Genomic DNA, 18,459 nt, shown 5'->3' with positions numbered 1-18,459 from the left:
ACCCATGGCTGCTGAGCCTGCGCATCCGGAGCCTTAAAAAAAAAAAAAAAAGGTTAAAATGGGAAATTTTATATTTTACCACCATTTTTTAAAATTAAAAAAAGAAAGGCCACAGCCCTTTGGCCCAGCTGCTGCCTGAGTGCTCACTGCAGTCTGGAAGACCCCATTTCCTGAACATACGCAGGGACAAAGCTGCTCTGAGGCCTCACAACTTGTGGCCTGGAGCGCCTTCCGTGTGTCTGACCTCCATGTTTCTTGCTGTACTGTGAACTCCCATCCCTGTCTGATGAACTGTGGCTTCCTCATAAAAGAGAATGTTGCCTCACATCACAGATGCGATACATATAAGGTTAGCAGGGTGGGCTCTGCAGGCAGATTCTAGCTCTGCCACTTAAGGACTGTGTGGCTTTGGGCAAGTTACTTACCCTCTCTGTGCCTCTGTTTCCCCATATATAAAATGGTAGTGGGGGAGGGACCTACCCCATTGAGAGGCTGTAAGAAGTTAGCACTTTTACCACGCTTGGTACGAACCTAACACATAGTAAGTACTCCATAAAAGTGGGCTGTTAATTGTTTCCAGTTTTCCCTATGCTTCAAGCAATGCTGATAGCACCTTCTTTGGATATGAAAGCTGTAGCAGTTGTGGGGGGGAGGGGGTGAGATGGCAGCAAGCACAGGGTAGCAATGGGCAGGGGATGGTGGCAGAGCTGGGAGTGGCTGTGCAGCAAGGGTCTGCCTTCCCAGACTGCAGTTGCTCATGTCATGCTTTCTGAAAAAGAGTCACAGGTACACTGATATCACAACTGTTAGGGACTGGCCACTCTGGAGGCACACACAGCCACTCCAGAGACCCCCGGCAGCTACACAATTAGCAGTGATCATCTGGAATGTGGGGGAAAGTGGGAAAAGTAGCTGCCAGGCTTTGTGACTGTTTGCGACATCTGAGGCCAGTTCATGAAAAAAAGAAAACACGGCGGCTTCTGCCTTGTTCTCTCTTGTATCACTCACTCCGGGGAAGCCACCACCATGTGGAGAGGAACTGAGGCCTCCCACCAGCAACCAGCACCGTGGGAGTGAAGCATCTTGGAAGCAGGTCTTCCAGCCCTAGTCAAGCCTTCAGATGACCACAGCCCTGGCTGTCATCTTAACTGCAGCCTCAGGAGAGACCAGAGTGAGCTTGCTCCCGAATTCCCAGCCCACGGAAAATGGGAGAGAGAATAGATATAGATGTTTATTACTATTTTAAGCTGCTAAGTTTGGGGGTAATTTGTTGTGAAGCACTGAGTAACTAATACAGGTTAGGAAAGAGATGGGTGGGCAGGGACAGGGGTATCTCCCCGGGGGGTGTGGAACTGATGGAAGTGAAGACATTCCCATGTATCTCCCTTTCACTTCCACCCTGTTTTTAGCCAAGTGAAATGCACTTCTATGTTTTGCTGCTTCCCAAACACACCCTGCCTTTCCCACCTCTGTGCCCGAAAATGCTGCTTTCTCAATGACTTAAGGCTGGGGTCAGGGGCTCAGCCCTTCTCACCGCAGAGCTGCTGGCCAGCTGGCTGTCTAATAGAAAGATCGTAGCGCTGCTTGTGGGAGAGTCTGTGCAGAGCACGGGGAGCCCTGTAGATTTTAATCCTTTCCCTCTTTAATCTTTCTTCCACCTCCTTTGGTTCATAGGTTTCCACATGCACTGCAGTTTCAGAAGATAAGCCCCCCTACCAGACATGGCAAACCACCCTCCTCTGCTCCAGTGGGAGTGGAATTCGGTCAAGCAGGAAACCACAGGATCTCCGATTGCCTTCTGGGAACTGGAGGAGCCCATGGGTGTCAGGGACCCAGGAACCTCCACCCCAGGCTGTCACTTCCTTCAGCCTCTGGCTTAGTCCTACTGAAAACGCGCGAGGCCCCTGGATGGTCAGGGAGCTGGGAGGGGAGGGGCTGCGTGACCCCTGGAGTGGTCGTGCTAGGCTGAGACAGTGGGACCTAACGGTCAAGAGCAGGGGTCTTTGAATTCAGACAGGTCTGGCAGCAAATCTCAGCTCCACCACTTCCTGCCTTGGGACCTCCGACAAATGACTTCTTTCCCTGGGACTTGATTTTGCTGGGCACTCGATAAGTAGGCGTGGCCAGCAGTAGGACTAGGGTCTGCAGGTGACCCCTCCCTGACCTCAGTCCCCCTCAGCCTTCCTCTGAGTAAACTGGCAAGCAAGGCAATTCTCCCACCTCGGAGCACCAGCCGGGCTGGGATACCATGTGACGTAAGGACATTAAGCAATCCTTCAGGCCAAAGAATCCCCACGTAACAAATTCATTCTGTGCAACAAAGAACCTGGGGCACCTCTGCTTGGGTGTTTGAGATCCGAATTGCTGCCTTGGCGCTTCAGAGACAGAGAAAGGAGAAACGAGCTCAGGGGCTCTGGGCAAAGACCTTTAGACCTGTTCTAGAAATCAGATTTGGCCGCCGCTCACCTGCCCTCCAGGTTTGGATGAAGGGAAGGTGAACTCTGGAGGGCTGCCTGTTGGGCATGGAAAACAGAGAGCGGGGAAGGGCAGGGATCAGGAAAGGGGTTTGATGGGGACACACAGACACGGGGGCCTCCCAAGCCATGCCCCTTTCCCTGACCCAGGGAAGCTCTGGGGGCGGCCAGAGGAAAGAGCTCTCTCATTGGTGTTAGGACGAGCAGACCTGAAACGTACAGACACAGACCGATAACCAGCCTGCACCGCTTCCATTCACATAGGCCAAGCTCTGCCCTCTCCCCACTCTGCAGACTTCACGTGGACACTTTCTTCCTCCCCAAGATGGCCTTGGATGTCGCTCATTCATTCATTTATTCATTCGACACCCTTGTATTGAATATCTCCTGGATGCCAGTGAACGTGGAAGGAGGGCAGAGTTGATTAATGAAATTCAAGTTCTAAACCCCAGCCAGAGCTCATGGAACCAATCATTATAGCTCAATCCACTCAGGTATCCATTAAAAAGTAGGGTATCACGGGGGGTGACAATGAAGGTGACAAAAACTGCCCAAGAGAGACTGGGAAGGCCTTTCCAGAGGCGGGCACATCTGAGCTGGGTCTTGAAGCCTGGCTAGGAGGAGTTCATCTCAGGAGGAAAAAGAGAAAGTGGAGAAGAGGTAGAGGAGGGGGAGCAAAAAGGGCATTCTAGGCAAAGAAAGTAGCACATTCAGGCACAAAGGTGGGAAAGGCAAGGCGTTTGGGGGAAGCAGCAAAACAGAAGAGGATTTCACTTGAACTGTGTAGAGAAGTTACAAGGGGGTGTCTTCCATCAGCTCCACACCCCACGTGAGATATCTCCTTCCCCATCTGCATTAGTTATCCAGTGCTGCATAACAAATTACCCCCAAACCTAGCAACTTAAAACAATAATAAACCTCTATATCATTATCTCTAGCAGTTTCTATGTGCCAGGAATTTGGGAGCAAGCTCACTCTGGGTCTCTCTTGAGGTTGCAGTCAAGATGTCATCCAGGGCTGTGGTCATCTGAAGCCTTGGCCAGGGCTAGAGGACCTACTTCCAAAATATATATATATATATATATATATACACACACACACACACACACACACACACATACACATATGTATGTATATATATATATAAACTGGCCTCAGAAGTCACAGTAATTTCTTTAATATCTTATTGGACCCTCAGATCAGCCCTATTCAATATGAAAGAAGACCACACAAGGGTGTGACTACCAGGAGCTGTTGATTCTCGGGGATGCCTCCCTGATAGCCTTCGTCGGGACAAGCTCTGCTCTATAGAATTTCAGGAAAGCAAACAGACTCTGAGGAAGTCTTTTCCATCAGTTTCCATGAGGCTTTTCGAGACGCCTTCCAATAGTGACTGGCCAGTGGGTATGGTGCAGGACAGGTTCCCCGGGGGAAGGGGCCTGGGGGCCAGGAGGACCATCTGTGTCTCTCATAGCATGCCAACACATAAGACAGAACCCATCCCTCGTCATTGTCCAACGGCCCACATGGCTTCTGGAGTGGCTATCCTCGAAGCAGGCTCGTAGATGTGCCCTCCAGCACATTCCTGAGACACTGCCAGTTGGATAGCCCACACCAGGCAGGGGCCAGCCATGCCAGTGAGACCCACTCGGGGGCCTGGGACCAATTCGTAGGTTAGTTGGTAGTTGGGTCACCTCAATGAGTCTCTACGTGCCCGGCCCAGGTCCTGGACAGCTCAGATCTGCCAGCCCCTCAGGCTGTGCAGGCCTTATATAATTGGAATGCCAGGCAGCACCTACAGACGAGTTTATCACACTCTGTATAATGTGTAAATACCATTAAGTTGGACAAATTTTCTCATTAATTCTCGGTCCCAGTGACAGGCCAGGAATTAACACAATTGATTTTCCAGTCCCTACTCATTATCAATCATCCCCCAGAACTTAGTCCCATTTCATCCGTTCCACCTGGGCCCCAGCATTTATTTGGAGGCTTCAACATATATTAAACTAATAAAGAGCAATGGGCACTGCCGTGTCTGCCCTGGAAACTGGCGAGCATGTGCGAAGAAAGAAATCTTGGGCAGAAAGTTATTTCTGGGGCTTATGGATGGAAGAATGGACAGCATTCGAGGGCACAGTCCTGTCCCCCGGGACGCTGGCATCAGCCAGCAGGTGCTCAGGCAAGGGTGTTAGCAGCTGCTTCCGTTATGAATTGCTGTGGCTTGGAACAACAACAGAGGTATTTGCTCATGATTCTGTGGGTGGACTACTCGGGCTGGTCTCTCCTGGGCTCACTCGTGTGCCGTCAGCTGGTGGCTGGGAGGGCCAGAGGGTCTAAAACTGGCCTCATGAACATGCCTGCTGCTTGGTACAAGCTGCCACCGGGTGGGTGGTCTGGGAACCTCAGCTTAGATGGCTCATCTCTGCTTCGTGTGGCTTCTCAGCCTTCAGGAGGCCAGACTCAACCCCTTCACCTGGCAATCCCTGGATAGCCCCAGGTGGAGGAGAGCAGAAGCTGCAAGGCCCACTGAGGCCTGGGCGGGGACGTCATAAGGCATCACTTCCGTCATCCTCTATTGGTCAAAGTAAGTCAAAGATCAACCCAGATTCAAGGGATTGGGAAGGGGCTTCCCCGGTGGCACAGTGGTTAAGAATCCGCCTGCCAATGCACGGGACACGGGTTCGAGCCCTGGTCCGGGAAGATCCCACATGCCGCGGAGCAACTAAGCCCATGGGCCACAACTACTGAGGCTGTGTTCTAGAGTCCGCAAGCCACAACTACTGAAGCCCGCGTGCCTAGAGCCCATGCTCCGCAACAAGAGAAGCCACCGCGATGAGAATCCCGCGCACCGCAATGAAGAGTAGCCCCCGCCCACTGCAACTAAAGAAAGCCCGCGTGCAGCAACGAAGACCCAACGCAGCCATAAATAAATAAATAAACAAATAAATTAATTTTTTTAAAAAAGGGATTGGGAAGGAAACTCTGCCTCTTGATGAGAAGAGTGGGGCAAAGGCACACCGCAAGGCGGGCCTGCCACAGGGAGGGGCTTGTTGCAAACAGGGTGTCACAGTCACCAATCCGGGATCAGGCTCTCAGATCCTCCTGCCATGGGCAGTTTCTTCCCCATCCTTCATGCCAGGAGGAGGTGGCTCTCATTCAAGAGCTGACTTTGGGGCTTCCCTGGTGGCACAGTGGTTGAGAGTCCGCCTGACGATGCAGGCGACATGGGTTCGTGCCCCGGTCCGGGAAGATCCCACGTGCCGCAGAGCGGCTGGGCCCGTGAGCCATGGCCGCTGAGCTTGTGCGTCCATAGCCTGTGCTCCGCAACGGGGGAGGCCACAACAGTGAGAGGCCCGCGTACCGCAAAAAAAAAAAAAAAAAAAGAGCTGACTTTGGTACCCACCAAAGCAGGAGAGAAATGTGGACTGCAGTGACCTGAACAGTGACCACACCCAGCACTGAGGCAGGGGATAGCAGGTGGAGCACGTCAAAGTCCGTCCTGCCTCCATCTGACTTCGCTGCTACCGGGATGCTTCTGGACCACCCAGGGCCGAGTGGTACGTATTCAGAAATTGCAGCTAATTTTATGCATATATGTGGAACCTAGAAAAATGGTACAGATGAACCAGTTTGCAGGGCAGAAATAGAGACACAGATGTAGAGAACAAACGTATGGACACCAAGGGGGAAAGTGGCGGGGGGTTGGGGGGGTGGGATGAACTGGGAGATTGGGATTGACATGTATACACTAATATGTATAAAATGGATAACTAATAAGAACCTGCTGAATAAAAAATAAATAAAATAAAATTCAAAAAGAAAAAGAAATTGCAGTTAATTTTAATAGCAGCAAGAGCATGCGCACTTACAGAAGCAAATCCTTTGCAAACAAGTGCATGTTTTATGTGAGGCACTCATTCCAAGTCCAAGTCCAAAATAATTGTGGATTATCCACTGCTTTCGACTACCTGCTCCATCCCGCCCTCACAGAGGTTATTTCGGTTATTTTATTTCAATGATATAATTATGGTAGTATTAACAATCTCTACTTGACAAAGGGCTTTTAGGGGTAAATATTTTATTGAGGTGTAACATCCATTCAGAAGAATTCACAAATTTTCCCAAAGTGAATGTACCTGTGTAATCTGCACCAGGAAGACCCCCTCGGACCCACCCACCCCAATAAAGGGCATCCACTCTCCTGACTTTTCCTTTTTTTTTGGCCGCGGCTTTTGCGGCTTGGGGGATCTTAGTTCCCTGACCAGGGATTGAACCCAGGCCCTGGCAGTGAAAGCGCCAAGTCCTAACCACTGGACCGCCAAGGAATTCCCTCTCCTGACTTTTGACACCATAGATTATTTGTTTTGAAATGCTGTGTATTCATAGAGAACACGCTTTCAGGAGACCCATCTGCCCAGCCCAGGTCCCAGACCTGGGAGATGGCTAAGGCATAGTCACCGCCTTCAGGGCTGTTGGATCAGGAATCCCTGCTTGGGGCAAGGGGATGGTTTTCCAACTTCTCAGGGCTCCTCTCCATCCTAAGTCCTGAGTGTCGTCCTTAAGGCAAAGCACCTCTTTTGCCGCACCAGATCCGAGCATGGGAACAGGAGTGGTGGGGGCCGGGGTGGGCAGAAGAGTGAGGGGAGGGAAGAGGAAGTGACCAGAGGTGAGTAAGCCTTTGAGGGCTCTGGCCAGTTTCCTTCCATCTTCTCCCAGACAATGGTCCTCATCCAACCCCTTGTCACTCGGGAGTACACAGCAAGCTGTTGGATGGTGTGGAAGGCAGGTGAGCTGGCAGGGGTGAAGTGAGGAGGGGAGGGTGGGAGGGCCTTAGGAAACATTCAGCAGGCTCTTCCTGAGTGCTTCCTAGAACAGGACAAAGTGGTGGGGCCCCAGGGGGAGGGGGCAAGCCCCCCCTCAGCTCTCATATTCAGAGCTCACCTAGAACCATCGCTAGGCAATAATACACGTCTTTATGGAAACAATTTCGGATGAATTCTTTTTTTTCTTTTAATTTTATTTATTTTTGGCTGCATTGGGTCTTCGTTGCTGCGCGCGGGCTTTCTCTAGTTGCGGCGAGCAGGGGCTACTCTTTATTGCGGTGCACGAGCTTCTCATTGCGGTGGCTTCTCTTGCTGCAGAGCACGGGCTCTAGACACATGGGCTTCAGTAGTTGTGGCACGCGGCCTTAGTAGTTGTGGCTCGTGGGCTCTAGAGTGCAAGCTCAGTAGTTGCGCACGGGCTTAGTTGCTCCCCGGCATGTGGGAACTTCCAGGACCAGGGCTCGAACCCGTGTCCCCTGCATTGGCAGGCGGATTCTTAACCACTGCGCCACCAGGGAAGCCCTTGGATGAATTCTAATGTGCTTTATTATGTGACTTTTTTGCTACAGGGCGGTGAAATAGTTCTGAATATTAAGTAGTAAGAGGTTACAAAGGGCATCTCTGCCTGGTGGGCACCTCCCTGGTTAATCAGCTCCCTAATACCCATCAGGTAAGAGGGGATGGCAGAACAGGGTCTCCCCGCTCCCACTCAAGGATTAGCTTCTCTCTTCTCTCATCGAAGTTGTCCAGGTGGACCAGGGCACTCTCTGCTGGGGCCTGAGCTCACCTGCAATCAGCCCCTAGACCCCAGCTAGGGGAGGAGACAGGTGCAGAGCAGGGTGTGGCTCGAGGGGGGGCCACAGGGGCGTGAGAGATGGATGGGACACTGGGGCCTCCATCCACCCCATCTCTGCCCCTTATACCCCACTTAGATGTGGATGAGGCACCTGTGGTGACAGAGGTGGCCCCATCTCCGAGCCTCCAGGGTTTGCGGGTCAGCAAAGCATTAAGTTTTCCCCACATTCCAGACAGGGGCAGAAGGGCTGGGATAGTTCTTTAGTCTTACACCGTCAGTCTCAAATCAGAATGGGGCATCCAGTGATGTGTGGAGCCAGGTCCCTCTGAGAAATGCTCCCCCTAAATCCGTCTCTCATCCAGCCCCTTAGGCCCTCCCTCCCAGGGCAGTAGCCCATGGGCTGGACGTTTCTCTTCTCATCTGTCTCCCATCAAAACTCACACATCTTGAGTAGCATTCATTTTGGGGCCCATGCTCTGTTTGCCATGATGACAGGCAGTTTTTTGTTTTCTGCCCTCTGTGAGCCCTCCTCAGTTATACACTTATATTTTAGCATGGACCTTTGGGAGATATAATGCCTTCATTCACAGGACTGACTGATGATGGAATTTGAGGCACCAGGCAGGTCGCTGCAGAGCTATTTAGGTGCAGGAGAGCCTTCGAGCTCCCATTAAATCATAGTCACAGTGACCTGATATAAGAAGATATACTGTTCTTCCCATGAAAAGTTTTCACCTACAAACCAGCATGCTGTTGTCAAGTGCAGAGTTCAGCCTTTAAGAATGTGCCCAGCAGCAGATCACTGAATGAATGAATCCCAAACAAAAACGCAACCCAAGGGCTTCCCTGGTGGCGCAGTGGTTGAGAGCCCACCTGCCGATGCAGGGGACACGGGTTCGTGCCCCGGTCCAGGAAGATCCCACATGCCGCAGAGCGGCTGGGCCCGTGAGCCATGGCCACTGAGCCTGCGTGTCCGGAGCCTGTGCTCCTCAACGGGAGAGGCCACAACAGTGAGAGGCCCACGTACCACGAAATAAAAAAAAAAAGCAACCCAAGACTTTGACCTCATCAGCCGTTGACCTCATCCAGCCTACCAGATTCTGAGAGTCAAGGTAGAAGGCCAGAGGTCCCCATCATCCCTTCTCCTGACATCAATTTAGGGTCCAGTCCAGGTGGTGGACCTAGGAGAGAAGGAAGGCAGTTCCTTCCAGAACCAGTCCTCAGCACCCACTGGCCTGGACGAGGGGCCACCAGGGCAGCTCCTCCCCAAGTCTGGCCCAGGACCACTCAGGGCAAGGGAGGAGGTCCTTCCCCACACCCATTCTATCCCAAACTCCAAGTTCCACAGAAGTACAACCTTCCGGAAAGAGCCTGAAATAGACACACAATTCTGTCGCAGTTTCTCCATTCCCCCTCCTGCACTAAATGCCTATTAGGGACAAAGGGACGGGAACAGAGGACAATAACATCTGTTTTTCCAACAAGCCGGTGACAATGCGGATCTGGAGGCGGAGCTCACGTCCGCACGGGGGCCCAGATGCGGCCCCCCAGCTGCAGAAGCAACTGGCACTCCATCATTTCTCAGAGATTATCTCCCGGTCGGCGGCTCCTGCTGTTTGCTGTATCCTCACCCGGGGAGCTATCGCTGCTCTCCGCAGGGTCAGCCCTGCCTCTCTGCTTGCTTTTCATCTCTGTCATGGGCTGGGCCCCTGCCTCAAGAGGAACCTGGAAGCCACGAGTCCTCCAGTCTCGGTGCTGCCTTCTCAAGGCTGGGACCAAGGTCAGGATGCGGGACCACACCACAGAGCCTGGTGGAAAGAGCACTGGGTGAGGAGTAAAGGACCTGGCTTCTAATCCCAGTCTGGCCACTGGCTCTGTGACCTTGCAAGGATGAACCTGTCTGGGGACCTTGGGAGCAAGGTGTTCAACCTTGCTGCAGGAGCCTCAATTTCCTCATCTATAGGATGGGCATCATATATCATAACTCCATCCTAGAATTGTGATGAGTCTCAGACGTGATATACACGTATGTGAACCTAATTCAGCCCAGACAGCAGAACTGAGGAAAAGGGTCATGAGACCCTGCAGCGCGGGTTTCTGTAGGCAATTTTGTCTGAGGCTGTTCACACTCAAAGGTGATATCTACCAAATTTGCAGGAGCCATGCTTCTACTCCAGGTCAGAGGGATGACTCTGGGGGTCAGACTGCACAAAGCAAATAGAATCACCCCCCTCTCAAACAGTGGGAACCCCAAGACCCTCTCTCTGATGTGTTCCTCAACCCTACTTCTTCTATCTCTCCTTCAACAAACACCCAGGGCAACCAGCGTGAGAAGCCCCCATGTGCAGGGAGAGCTCAGGGGGAGCCGGGAGAAGGGTTAGGGAGGGAAGCGGGAGGAGTGACGGGAAAGAAAATGGGAGAGGAAGACAATGACGAGAGAAGCAGCTGTGGTTCTTTCAATATTTTAAAGGAGATTTAAATTGAAAATGATATTTATAAAAAAAAAAAGAAATCACACTTTCCACCACCCTGTCTTTGTAAAGAGAAGCATTGAAAATGAAAAAGATTTTTAACCAAACAAGTGCTGCGTTTAGAGTCGGAGAAGAACCGATTCAGGTCAAGGATCTGCCATTCTGTGGCCCTGCGACCTTGAGCAATTCACCTGCCCAGCAAGCAGCACCTCTCAAAGCCATGGGGAGGCGGGGCAGAGACCCACGAGGAGAGGGTGTGGTGAACTTGGGGGATGAAGACTCTGTAAGCCTGGGCGGTGTGGACGGATGTTTCCACTCCCACGGCTTAGACTCCAGGGGGTGAACGTGAGGACGTCCTCCTCCCAGCAGCCCAGGCCACTTCCAGGAGCAGGTCATCAGACCCTCCAGGAGGGACTGGAGAACGGGGACTACAGATCTCCCAGGCCAGCAGTGGGGTTTCTGGGGCAGAAACCCCAGAACCACTTGCACACATGTGCAAGTGGGCAAATTTTTTTTTTTTTTTTTTTGCTGTACGCGGGCCTCTCACTGTTGTGGCCTCTCCCGTTGCGGAGCACAGGCTCTGGACGCGCAGGCTCAGCGGCCATGGCTCACGGGCCCAGCCGCTCCGCGGCACGTGGGATCCTCCCAGACCGGGGCACGAACCCGTGCACCTTGCATCGGCAGGCGGACTCTCAACCACTGCGCCACCAGGGAAGCCCGGGCAAATTTTTTTAACATAATGACAACCCTGGTAAAATAGACTTCAGACGTTTTCTGGATGTCCTTCCCTAGTTGAACTTTGACAGGAGCCCAAGGAGATGATGTTACCTGTCCCCATAGCACATTTGGGAAATAGGACCCCTTGAAAATTCCTTTAACCTAGAGATTTTTTTTTTATTATTTTATTAATTTTTATTTTTGGCTGTGTTGGGTCTTTGTTGCTGCACGCAGGCTTTCTCTAGTTGCGGCGAGCGGGGACTACTCTTCATTGCAGTGCGCAGGCTTCTCATTGCAGTGGCTTCTCTTGTTGCGGAGCACGGGCTCTAGGTGCGCGGACTTCAGTAGTTGTGGCTCACGGGCTCTAGAGCACAGTCTCAGTAGTTGTGGCGCACGGGCTTAGCTGCTCTGCGGCATGTGGGCTCTTCCTGGATCAGGGATCTAACCCGTGTCCCCTGCATCGGCAGGCAGATTCTCAACCACTGCACCACCAGGGAAGCCCCTAACGTAGAGGTTCTTGAAGCCCCTTTGAATGACAGGCCATTCACAACCATATATAAGACCACCTGTCTCTCCATCCAACTCTCTCTTAGCACCTGCTCAAAGGTCAGCCTCCCAGGGCCGTAGGGCATTCAAATAGGAAGCCACCGGGCTTCCCTGGTGGCGCAGTGGTTGGGAGTCCGCCTGCCGATGCAGGGGACACGGGTTCGTGCCCCAGTCCGGGAAGATCCCACATGCCGCGCAGCGGCTGGGCCCGTGAGCCATGGCCACTGAGCCTGCGCGTCCGGGGCCTGTGCTCCGCAGCGGGAGAGGCCACAGCAGTGAGAGGCCCGCGTAACACACACACACACACACACACACACAAATAGGAAGCCACCTTGACAGTCTCGAGCCCCAAGGCCAGAACCTCAGGGATAGCGGGCTCTGGTAGGGGGAGGGGCAACTTTCCCATGGTCACCCCACTGGGATTCCAGTCTCCCTGAAAGACTACAAATGGGTCCTGCCTCGGTTTCCTCATAGAACCTCGTGTGAGTGCCAGAGCAGAGCCCCCCAGGAAATCACCAAAGGGACGCCCCCCAAACACACACACACACACACACACACACACACACACACACACAGAGTTTCACAATGAGTAGTTTCTTTTCTTTTCTGTCTCCCTTACTATTGTATAAGCTCTGTGAGGACAGGGACCTGGTCTTGTTCACCTTCTATTGTTAGTTTTTAACACAGTGCCTGATACTTACCAGGTGCTCAACGAATGTCTGCTGAGTGAAATGACCGTACTGGGCATTGTGCCAGCGCCGTGAAGCACACCATCACGTCAGCCAGGGATCCTCTGCCCTTTAGTGCGGAAGCCTGATATTATACAGAAACGACCACATTCTGAAATATTCATCAGTAAGAGAGGAAAGGGGACTCATTTTATGAGGTGCCTGTTACATCCCAGGCACCATGCTAAGTACTCTCTGAACAATAGTTCATTTAAACTCAAAACTACCCTACGAGGCAAATATTTTCAGCCTGCTTTGTAGAGAAGAAACTGGAAGCTCATAGGGGTTACATAGCTTGGCTGAGCACATCCAGAGGGCGAGTGATACAGCCTGGACTTAACTGAACCCAGTGCTGTCAGACTCCATGAGTGTTTCACTAGTTAAGCTCCATGAGTGATGTCAGGAGTGCCTGTTTGTCTGTCTTTCCTCTGGGACTGTAAGATTCCTGAGGATAGGGACCAGGTCTCATTCACCATTATACCCCAGAGCCTAGCCAAGTGCTGGAACATAATACTTGCTCATTTAACTGTGAATGACTAACTGGTCTCGCAGCCACCTGTAGGTGGCGCCAGAGAAGCAGAGGCGAGACAGAGTTCTTTGTCATAAGCAGTGAATTGATCTGGGTCTGTGACAGTGGGGTGGGGAGAAATTAATCTCTGCTGCCCTCCTTCTCCCACAGCCCTTTGTGCCTCTGTTATGACACTTGAGATGGCATCAGAATAACTTATGTATGTGCGCTCTCTTCCCCAGCTTACTACGAGCCCTTAAAAGGCAAGGGCAAGCTTATTCATTTTGAGTCCTAGGACAGAGCTGGCCCAGAGTGGGCTCTCAGTGAGGGTCTCTGGCCCTGGAAGCATCAGCTAGAAGGCCCTCGTTGGTGACCTCTGACCCCCTCAGCACGTCCCCTGCATCTGTGCTACTCCTCGCCTGCCATTCCCCGGTCTCAGTGCAGTCCGGAGGGAGGTGGTCTTCCCATTCTCCTAACACGATGCCTTCCCTGGACCTCGTCTCTCAAGGCCATTCATCTTGATTAGGTATTGGCAGCCTTGGCTATTAAATGCCCCACCATCCCCTCCTGTTTGTTTCTCAGCAAGGAGGTGTCAGGGCTTTTCATTATTCAGGCTTTGACCTTGGCAGTGGTGCAATGGCCCTTAGCACACCTACCTCGATGCTGCAGTCTTGTCTGGCCGCGCTGCCAAAGAGGTTGATTAAGGAAAACTTCGCCCACGCTCTCAGGCGGCAACCAAGGGACTTTCTCCAGCTGGGTGAATTGGGGACAGCTGCCCACCAGCACCTCAGCTTCTGAGGAAACCATCACCCTCATGGCCACCTCCTCCTGGAAGCCTTGATCCCAACTCCTCATCACCTCCTCCTGGAAGCCTTCCTGATTAGCTCCATCCGGCACCTCCACCCCTACCCTCAATGCACAGTGGTTGTCAGAGTTTATTCAACAGTTGGCAGGCGTCAGCCGCCCCTCACTGAACCCAGAGAGCAAGTCTTCTGTGTCCCAAACACGTGTAACTCTCAGCTCCAGGTGCTGCTCACCCTGAAGGTAGGGAGGGGCTCTTTCAGGCTCCCCGCAGCCACGTGCTCCGGAAGCGGAGTCACCATTCCTGATGTGGGCACTCTGACTCAGTGGCTGGGTGAGGACTGCAAGGAGAGAAAATGAAGGCAGGCAGCTGGGGGAACAGGAGGAGAAATTTAACCTGAGGACGCACCTTGCTGTGTTGTGGGCAGACAGGAGCCACTCTCCGTTATTCAGGGACGGGAAGATCTGACCCCAATCCTTAGTCCATCCAGCCGGAGCAAGTCAGACAAGTGGGCTTAATTATTATCTCCATAGAGCCAGCCTCCTGGGGACACAGGGCAGAGGGTTTGAGGGGGCCTCACCTGGCAGACCAGAGGGCAGCAGCCCAGTGCCAAGGCCAAGGGCAGTGCCCAGCCCGCGGCACCTCCTCGACCTCCAACTGCTTGTCTGTCTCGTTCCCCAGGTCGCAGAGAGCGCCACCAGCCAGGAGGTGGCCTGTCCCACCTGGATGGGAACCACAGCCCCGGCCCTAAGCCACCTCTGGGAGCCTGCACTAGCCCGGCCACTCGCATATTCTTGAGAGCAACCCCAGGAGACCCTGCCTAAGAGCACTGGTGGGACCAAGGAAGTTGTGAAGGCTGTGTCACTTTCGACGCTTCTGACACCCCCTTCTCAGGCACACACCACCACCAGCCGTACTTCCCCTTCTTCACCACCCTCCCACTCCCAGGGGCGGACCAACTGACTGAGCGCCCAGAGTGTACAAGGTGCTGCAGGACATACAAAGACAGAGAAGACGAGCAGAACTTGCACTGAAACAGTTCAAGGTTAGAATCATGGCTCCATCACTTACTAGCTGGGTGACCCAGGGCAAACATCAGACTCTCCCTCAACTTCAGTTTCCTCTCTCATGAAAAAAAGACCTTAATACACCATTCATGGGGTTGTTCTGAGGATTAAAAGAATGTTTTTAAGCTTTGAGAACAATGCCTGGCACACAGTGATGGTTTTATTACTGTCATTCACTCAGTCATTCAGCAAACATTTATTTAGAGGCTTCCACGTACCAGGAAGATGAGCTGGATCTTAAAAGATCTTAAGAGTTACTGCCAAGTTTCCCTTCCTCTCCCAGCCCCTTACCGCTCAGGGGCAGCAGATGTGATGCAGTGGTCCAAACTCTAACACCTGTCGGTCAGCCCTACAAGTCTTGCCGCCCCCGGAGGTGACTCAGTCCTTCAGCACCTGCTCTGAGTCCCAAGTCCTGTGCTCGAGATGACTTAGGATGGTGAGTAAAGCACCCTAGTCCTCCCACCTCCTGGGGGCGGCCGACAATAGACATTTGACAAACTAACAGATGTGTGACACCCATACCATGCCCGGGCCTGCCCTGCTACACCCACTGTGGCCCTAATGCGGACAATTCGAAGTCAGGCTGGGGGAGAGAGGGACAGGGATATGGCAGGAGTGCGGGAGGGTGGACTTGGGGTGCTCCCAGAGTAGCAGCAGGCAGAGGGCTGCCTCTCTGGATGTACTGGCATCATAGGAGGGCCCCAGACCAACTTCCCTTTACCCTCGAAACCTGGTTGAAATCATGTGATCAAGACCCTCACTGTCCCTCTCAAGATGCTCAGGACCCTCCCAGAACTCCCACATCTTGAGGTGGGTCAGGGGCAATGAAGGGGGTTTGCCCTGCAATTATAGCCTTTCCCCCACCCCAGGAAGCTGTCTGCAGGCCCTCCTGAAGAGCCAGGCTCAGCCCTTGTCACCTCTTCAAGCAGGGGACCTGACTCGGTTTATACCACTGTTTGGCATCCTGGCTTCGTCACTCACTGTGGGAGGCCTGTCCCAATTGGAAAAAGGGTAAATCACAAATGTCAACTGGCTGAGACCCAAGTGCCAGGTTCTCCCCAGAGGCACTACTTTTACACCAGCCTGCACAGTCTGGAGCCTGTAATGAAAGAGGCTGACAGTCCATTAGCGGCAGAGTAGTCTGCGGGGCTTGGAGGAAAGGAGCTGTCATCCACCTCCCTTCAAGGGTTTTCAAGGGGGAAATCAACTCTGTGTGCATGTGCATGTGTGTATGTGTGTGTATAATCTTAAAAAAAAAAAAAGAAAGTAATATCAATCACAGCCGTGTCCCTTAAAGTCGGCAGACAATGATCTGACATCACAGAGAACTGTCAACATGTTTTTTGTACTCTGTCCTTCCAACCCCTGGGGGCAGGTCTGAGAAATGATCCCATAATAATAGAACACCCATATCACAGGATGGGAAGACCCTTAAGGTCTTCTCATACACCCCCCTCTGATGTCCAACTCTTCACTTCAATGTTCCTGACAAGAAATCATCCTTTCGCTTGAATGCCTCTAGTCACAGGGACCTCACTGCCCACTGGGACGTTTCAAACATCTCACTTGCTGATTCCTCTAATGGTTAGAAAGTTCTTCCTGACCTCAGAGCTTAAATTTGAGATCAAATAAGTTCCACCCGTTGGTCCTAGCTTTGCCTTTGAAGTTTCAGACACACACACAAACACACACACACACACACACACACACACACTCCCACCCCAATCCCTTTTCCCCAAGACAGCCCTCTCTTTTCTATGCTGACATGGTTTTAAGTGCCCTCACCAGTCTGCCTACTGCTTTCTGGACAAGATCCAGTTTGTGAATAACACATCTTCAGAATGTGGTACCACACTGAGAGACGTAAAGTCTCTGCTGCAGCTGTTACCAGTGTGAAGACACACGTGTGTGCAGGTAGAAATGAAATTCCTGGAGCCGTATTGTCATGCACTCCACATTTCATCCCATATTGTTGAACGCCTTGCTGAAATCCCAGTGTATTACATCCAAGGCATGCTCTTGATTTATCATCACATTTGCTCTATCAAAAAAGGAACTAAGAGGGACTCCCCTGGTGGCTCAGTGGTTAAAAATCCGCCTGCCAACACAGGGGACACAGGTTCGAGCCCTGGTCCGGGAAGATCCCACATGCCGCGGAGCAGCAAAGCCCGTGTGCCACAACTACTGAGCCTGCACTCTAGAGCCTGTGAGCCACAACTACTGAGCCTGTGCACCTAGAGCCTGTGCTCCACAACAAGAGAAGCCACCACAATGAGAAGCCCGTGCACCGCAACGAAGAGTAGCCCCTGCTCACCACAACTAGAGAAAGCCCGTGTGCAGCAACGAAGACCCCATGCAACCATAAATAAATAGATAAATAAATAAGGAACTAAGAGGACTTCCCTGGTGGCGCAGTGGTTAAGAATCCACCTGCCAATACAGGGGACACGGGTTCAAGCCCTGGTCCGGGAAGATCCCATGTGCCGCAGAGCAACTAAGCCTGTGCGCCACAACTACTGAGCCTGAGCTCTAGAGCCTGTGAGCCACAACTACTGAGCCCACGCACCCTAGAGCCCATGCGCCACAACTACTGAGCCCTAGTGCTGCAACTATTGAAGCCCACACTCCTAGAGCCCGTGCTATGCAACAAGAGAAGCCACCGCAATGAGAAGCCCGTGCACCGCAACGAAGAGTAGCCCCCGCTCACCACGACTAGAGAAAGCCCGCGCGCAGCAATGAAAACCCAACACAGCCAAAAAAATAATAAATTTTTTAAAAAAAGGAACTAAGAAAGAAGGAAAAATGCCCAGGAATGGGCCCAGCCCACCATGTGTGGTTGACAGCACAGGGATGGGCAGGACATGAGCCTTCCTTGTTCTGGACACTAACCTATTAATTCCACCTCGGGTCACATTAACCAACATGGAAGCCAAAGCTCATCACTGACTCAAGCTGTGCTTTGGGCCAGGTCACAGGCTCAGATTTTGGCTTAAATAAAGGAGTAACAGAAGAGTTGGTAAGATAACATATGATGTATTTCATCATTCCACTTCGGAAGAGGCCAGCATTGAGCTTCTGAAGGCCCCTGGGTAGGGTTTTGTGCAAAGGTCCTGCAAGGGGTGAGGAAGGAGGGAAATGCTCTGAGTAGGTCAGGTGGATGAGGTAGTTCACAGAGAAAGTGGGAGCTTCTGCCAAAACTGGGCAGAAATGGGGATGCAGTGACAGGGACAAGGGCTCTCCAGGCCCACGGTACTCGGCAAGGAAGGCTGCTGTCAGGGGCATTTTGAACCCTTCTATCACAGAGTATCCAAGAGACAAGGGTAGATTCCAGGGCCGAGCCCCTGCATGAAGCAGCAAGGACGCAACCTTACAGACAGCGAGCCCATGGAGCAAGGACCCAGCCAGCATCTCTGGCTTCTGCCCCACGGGGGCCCAGGGGTCCTGGGTGGTCCCAGGGAGACAGAAGCAGGCCCAAGAGGTGAATAAGGCTGCATTTCCAGCCACCCCCATTGGGGAGCAGAATA

Source organism: Pseudorca crassidens, chromosome 2, assembly GCF_039906515.1.
Source record: "Pseudorca crassidens isolate mPseCra1 chromosome 2, mPseCra1.hap1, whole genome shotgun sequence".
NCBI classification, from domain to species: domain Eukaryota; kingdom Metazoa; phylum Chordata; class Mammalia; order Artiodactyla; family Delphinidae; genus Pseudorca; species Pseudorca crassidens.
This window is presented reverse-complemented; position numbering follows the sequence as displayed.